The sequence below is a fragment of the Leucopleurus acutus genome (assembly GCF_964270905.1).
Source record: "Leucopleurus acutus genome assembly, chromosome: 2".
NCBI lineage: Eukaryota > Metazoa > Chordata > Mammalia > Artiodactyla > Delphinidae > Leucopleurus > Leucopleurus acutus.
In genome coordinates, this window is record NC_139143.1 from 10,917,684 (window position 1) to 10,924,049 (window position 6,366).

The 6,366-nt window shown below is 34.1% G+C and overlaps 1 pseudogene across 1 annotated transcript; it reads right to left on the reverse strand.

Moving 5' to 3' along the window:
* Positions 1-4,728: 4,728 nt before the first annotated feature.
* On the reverse strand, positions 4,729-5,078 carry LOC309972630 (large ribosomal subunit protein mL52-like; annotated as a pseudogene). The gene has a single exon. The product of its transcript is annotated as a large ribosomal subunit protein mL52-like (transcript).
* Between the last annotated feature and the right edge of the window lie 1,288 nt (positions 5,079-6,366).

A 6,366-nucleotide genomic window follows, 5' to 3' on the forward strand; every position in this document is an offset into this window, starting at 1 on the left:
AGCCAAAACACATTCCCCTTTCTTATTAGTATGGAGGTTTCTGGGAAGTAATTGCTTAGCTTTTTTCAAAAAGCTACATTTCAAGCACCCCCCACACCTCACCTCAGCCTCATACCACCAACCTCTCTATCTTCTTACAATAAGTATGGTCATGTTACTTGTTATTACCAATAAAATGGAAGCAGATATTTTGTGTTACTTCCAGGACAAGGCTATAAAAAACAGAATTTCTTCTTCCTCAATTTATTTCCCGTTTCACTATATGGTTTAAGAGGTTTCTGAGACTCTAGGTTTGGTGATGATAGAAAATGGAAGGAAGCTGGGTCTCTGAATCAAAATGTGGAAGAGAGACGCCCCCTAACATAAATACCCTTCTTGAACTGTCAGAGTGAGATAAACTTCTATGTGTTTGAGCCATTAGTTTTTTGTGGTATATTTGTTATAGAAATTGAGCTTGCTATCATTAAATCTTTCTTTATTATACCTGCTGAAACACATGAGTAAATAAAAGACAACTTTTTTGAATGGGGGATAAATCCATGTTTTACCGTATCTCCTCATTTCTGCATATTCAGAAACCTATCCAACCTATGTATGAATATATATTGGACATCCGGTTTTATAAGTGGTTACGATTTCTACATTTACATATGTAAGGGTGATATCTAGTAACAGCAAGAAACAGTTACATGACCGTTGTAAGGGCATATTTTTTTCCCTCAGCAGTCATTTTAATAAATACATCCACTAAATAATATTGGCATTATCCAACTTATTTGTGATATCCTTGTTACCTAAATTGCATAATATAAAGACAAAAGTGTGACTACACACACACACAAAAGGAAACATGCACATTATTTTGAATGTATGTCTGTATCCATTACCATGATTTGTTAAGCCAAATGTAAAATGATATCATCAGTAACTGAAGTCATGTCTTTATGACAGTAGACAAGCAATTAGATGAATTCTGGGTTTGTGTCTATCTAATCTATAAGTCATAGCATATACTACTTAACTTTTAAATATAAATGTGGCATTATTCAATCTAAAATCTATATTTTCTTTTTTCAAGTGTTATGTTTATAACATAAAGTGTTGAAAAGGACATGGTGTGGTCCTAAAAATGGAAATGTATTGAAAATTGTGTAGATAAAAATGAATAAGCTTATAATTTTAGTTGTTTATTGTTCAGCTAAAGGATATTCTTCCTCTTGGCAGAATCAGGAAGATACACAGCAGCTCAGGATCCACTAAATAAAATTTTTTTGATTTTATAGGTTCATGTATAATTTTCTATTTATGCATAGTCAATATTTTGAAAAAAAGGTTAAAGGAAAAATAGTGATGATGGCTTGTTATATTTTAGGAAATATTTAAATGAAAATGCTATATTTTCATAATTTAGTGTTTTGCCCCGAATTGCTTATGATCGTATGCTTTTCTCAATATTACATCTTAAAGTTTCATCTTGACTGCTAACCTATAGCATTTGATTTTTCATATTTTATAAATGTATACATATATATATATATATATATATATATATATATATCCCTCTGAGGATATGTCTTAATTATGTAGATGATATACAGAAAGGCCGTTTGTCATCAAGACTAGCTACTTCCAGTTAACACTGATATCAATTTTTGTTTGCCATTCTCTGTTCCCTTATATCATTCCACTACATACATGACTGAACCTAGCACTTTATAAAATGTCAGAATCTCTTGGGGTAGAGCATGTATTTATTATAAGGTAAGCAAGTATATATCAATTTGTCTCCTATCTCCATTATACCACAGAAGTTACTGTACTTTGGTCAAGGTCACCTGTGATGTCCACTTTTCACATTAAATGGACATAACAGGTCATCTCACTAAACTATCAGCACTTTTAGCAACAGTTCACATCTTCCTGCTTATTGAAACACTCTCTGTACTCAGCACCTAAGCTTTCATTTCACCCATATCCAAGGATTTTTCTTTCTTCTGGACTTTGCATTCCCTGTGTACTCTTCCTCAGATAGGAAGACACTTTTTCAGCTGTAATCCATGGTTATTATCTTGGAGCCCTGTTGATGTGGTGGTTAAGGTATGAGGCAAGAGAAGTGTTCTATAGTCTGATTAAATCTAAGCCTTTTAGTGAGCTGGTGTCTTGGGATTATGACCATTGTAAGTGCTTCTCTAATGATAGTATAGTTTTTCTTCACTCTGCTCCCTATTCAATTTCCTGGCTACAGCATTTCCAATCTACTTTCTTGAATTGCTAAGCCCTGTAAAGCGTTGCCTTCCTCCCTCCCCTGCTGTCTCACCTAAGGTGAGACAGGAAGTAGGAGGTAGCTGGAGTGGAGAGGAATTCCCTTTCCTCTGGTGGAATTAGGTTCCAGAATTGTGCTCTAGTGAAATATTTATCCCTTGAATAATGAAGTGGACTCTGGGTGTATTTCACAAGGATCTCTTCCCTTCCCTCTGCCATAGCCACAAAGTGATCTTAGGAATCCTCACCCAAAACATTGGTGTAAAAGTATGAAGGGATTTGAGATGGGGCTCAGCAGTTTCTCGGTCTTACATTAGTGGACACTCAGCCTGCAGCAATTCATCAAAATTATCGTTCAAGTGTTCTATCATTTTATGGCTCCAGTGCCTACTGCTCCATGCTAGTACATTTCGGTTGCTGTATCTCTCCTGGTGTGCCTTTCTCTGTAGATGTTGGAGTGGTCACTTACATTACAACCTGCATTCTCAAATGAGAACAATAAGTCATTAATTTTCAATTTGTCCCACTTCCTCTTGTTGTAAGGATGGAAGTGAAAACTTCTAAGCTCTTCAGCTGTTAGATCTAAAATCAGTAGTCTGGCTTTAAGATAGTTTGTGGAACACGTCAATCCTTCTAACTTAAGATTTTCCTCAATACACTTTCCCCTTGTGTCTTGAAATGAACGAATTCTTTTCATCTTTCAGGTATCAACTTTAAATCTCACTACAGTATGCAGGTCTCCTTGTTATTCTATCTAAAACAACTCCTTCACTCTCATCTTTATCTGTTACAACATTCTTTCAGCACTTGTGGAAAGCTTGAATGCTTTTTTAAAAATTCTGTATTCTCTTGTAGAATAAAAATCGTTGAGGGGAAGAACTATGCCTAGGTCTTTTCACCCTTCTATTTTCAATATTTAGTATAATTTGTTACTTAAATGTAACAAATTTTTTATGAGTAAATAAATGTCTTATTTACACAAATGTATTTTATGAGTAAATATGTCTTTTTATGAGTAATGAGTATGAGTAAATGAGTAAATATGAGTTTTATGAGTAAATAAATGTCTTATTTACACAAATGTATTTTTTCATAGAGTAAATAATTCATGTTATTTATTAAAATATATAAGACCAGTCTATGTGTTCAGATATCTTTTAGATGGTTTTTAATGAAGTCATGACTATTTTCATGAAAATGTTCAGGAAACATTGATGAAATACTTGAAATTATTTATAATCAACTTTATTTTTGTCTGAAAACCAAAGGTTTTCAAATATTTTTTGGAAGCCTCTTGTATGTACTATGATGCCTCAGCACCTAGCACTTATTTAAAAAATGGCCTTCCCTCATCAAAGATAATATAATTATCTCATTATTTCTCTCTTCTTAAATTCTTAATCTTAATATTTACGACGTGTAGTGTAAGTATCTGCTATAAGTAATTTTTTTAGAATACATTTATTTCCTGGCTCTCACTTTGATTTTACCCAGATTAGAGAAATACGTTATTACTATTTTTTGCCATGAATCCTTTGTTTTTTTTGAAATATAGTTGATGTACAGAATTATATAAGTTACAGGTGTATAACAGAGTGATGTCACAATTTTTAAGTTTATACTTTATTTATAGTTATTGTAAATATGGGCTATATTCCCTGTGTTGTACAATATATCTTTGTAGCTTATTTTATACATAATAGTTTGTACCTCTTAATCCATTACCCCTATCTAGCCCCTCCTCCCACTAGTTTGTTCTCTATATCTGTGAGTCTGCTTCTTTTAGGTTATATTAACTAGTTTTTTGTATTTTGTAGATTCCGCATAGAAGTAACGGCATACAGTATTTGTCTTTCTCTGTCTGACTTATTTTATTGATACTTAGCATAATGCCCTCCAAGTCCATCCAGTTGTTGCAAATGGCAAAATTTCATTGTTTTTTATAGCTGAATAGTGGTCCATTGTATGGAATATATCTTTATCCATTCATCTGTTGATGGGTGCTTAGGTTGATTCCGTATCTTGGCAGTTGTAAATAATGCTGCTTTGAACACTGAGGTAAATGTATCCTTCCAAATTTGTGTTTTTGTTTTCTTCAGATATATACTCAAGAGTGGAATTGCTGGGTCATATGGTAGTTCTATTATTAGGTTATTATTATTTTTAATTTTATACAATATAACTTGAGCAAGCATCTAAGATTTTGGATTTGCCATAAATAGGCTCAAAGTGCCATTAAATAACTTTATATAATAACAAAAAAAAGAAATACTTTCATATAGTTATTCATCTCTGATGAATTACCAGACAACAGTATGGAGTGGAGCCCCCAGCCAACTCATAATGTCATGTCAACTGAGCAATAAATAAATTTAAATTGTTTTAAGCTTGCGAGAATTTAGGGTGGCTTGGTTTTGTTTTGTTTGTTTTTCTGGGGGAGGCAGGAGTTGCTTTTTATTGACTTGGTCATGGGTTCTGCAGTAGGGCGCCTTTGGGTTTAAGAGCATTCTGCTGCTTCCTTTCTTCTTCCTGCAACTTCTGCTGCCTGAGCTGCCATGCTTGTAATCCAGCATCCATTTCCTGTGACAGCAGTACAACTTGTCTTGCAACTTTTTACCTTTGGCCTTTTCTTCGAAGCTGGCCTTTCATTGGAGGAGGCCATCCCCGTAAGACCAGTCTGGGAGCTCCGCAAGGAGCCTGTAGCCAGAGGGGTTGGCAGCAAGGCCCTGCTGGACTCACCACCGACTGCTCACCCGACCTGTGACGCCACAGTGCAGCCTCCAGCCACTAGAGAGCAGTAAACGCAAAGCAGCCATGCTGAGGCACAGGAAGGGTTGCTTGGTTTTACAGCAAAATCAAGCTTTACCAGACTGATACAACAGGATTCCAAAGGAAAAATAGCACTTAACCTTACATTTAACATTTGTGATATACCAGTAAACAATTTTTTTTTCATTTTTATAATTGTTGCTTCCTTGGCTGTTTTATTGGAACCCACTTAACGATTGTCAATTTATTTATACAGTTGAATAACCCTGCCATAAACAATACATAATTTTAAACATGAGAGCATGTCATGATTAAGGATTGGGATTAAAACATATTCAGGAATTTACAGCAATTCACACAGGACTAATGGAATATCGAGGACATGGCCACCTGAATGATATAAACTATACTTCTTTTTATACATTATTCTTTTTCTTTTTCAAAGATTTTTTTTTTTGGCCACATGGCTTGTGGGATGTTAGTTCCCTGACCAGGGATGGAACCCAGGTCCCCTGCAGTGGAAGTTCAGAGTCCTAACCACTGGACCACCAGGGAGTTCCCTTTACTGTTTACATTATTCTTTTACACTTTTAAATTTTAAGTTCCATGAGGCCTATATCCCCTTTTTAAAGGAATTGACTAGGTAGTATTAACTGTATTGTAATTTCAGGGACAACAATTATTAGAATTTTTTAGTGAAATTATGATAAGAACTGTAATTTCCAATAAATACATAGTAATTGTCTTTTTTCTTAACAAAAATCATGTAAAAAAACATTCACCAAATTTATACAGACTTTTATACAGTCACACACATTTGCCAAGGGGAATAAAAAACAGTTTAAAATTATTTGATTTAAAAACTTCTTTGAGTTATTTCCATTGTGCCTAAATTTTCAGATGGAAATGCACAAATTAAATGACGGGATGTTTCGTTTGCTTAATATTAACTCTGAATGAATGTTTCCGAATGGTTCTGAGTAAATTATATTTTCCACGTAATGGCCTGATAATAAGTGAAGTGCTTTTTACCCCAGTCTTGCTAAATATATATGCTATTTTCCTTGTCTTAACACTATTACTGAATTACTGTTGTTCTTTTCTCTTTCTTCCTCTTTTTCTTTTATCCCCTTTCTTTCCTTCTTTCTCTCTTTTCTTTTTCATTCTTATTTTTTGTTGTCATTTCACTTGGCATATCTTCTTGCATAGCCTGTGGAATTAAAATTATCTCAGTGAACACAATGTGCTGACTTAGATATAGACCATGCCTTTAAAAATGTTCTATTTGCAATAGGCTAGAAATAGAATAGAGGTTTCATGCAGATCAGAAACTGT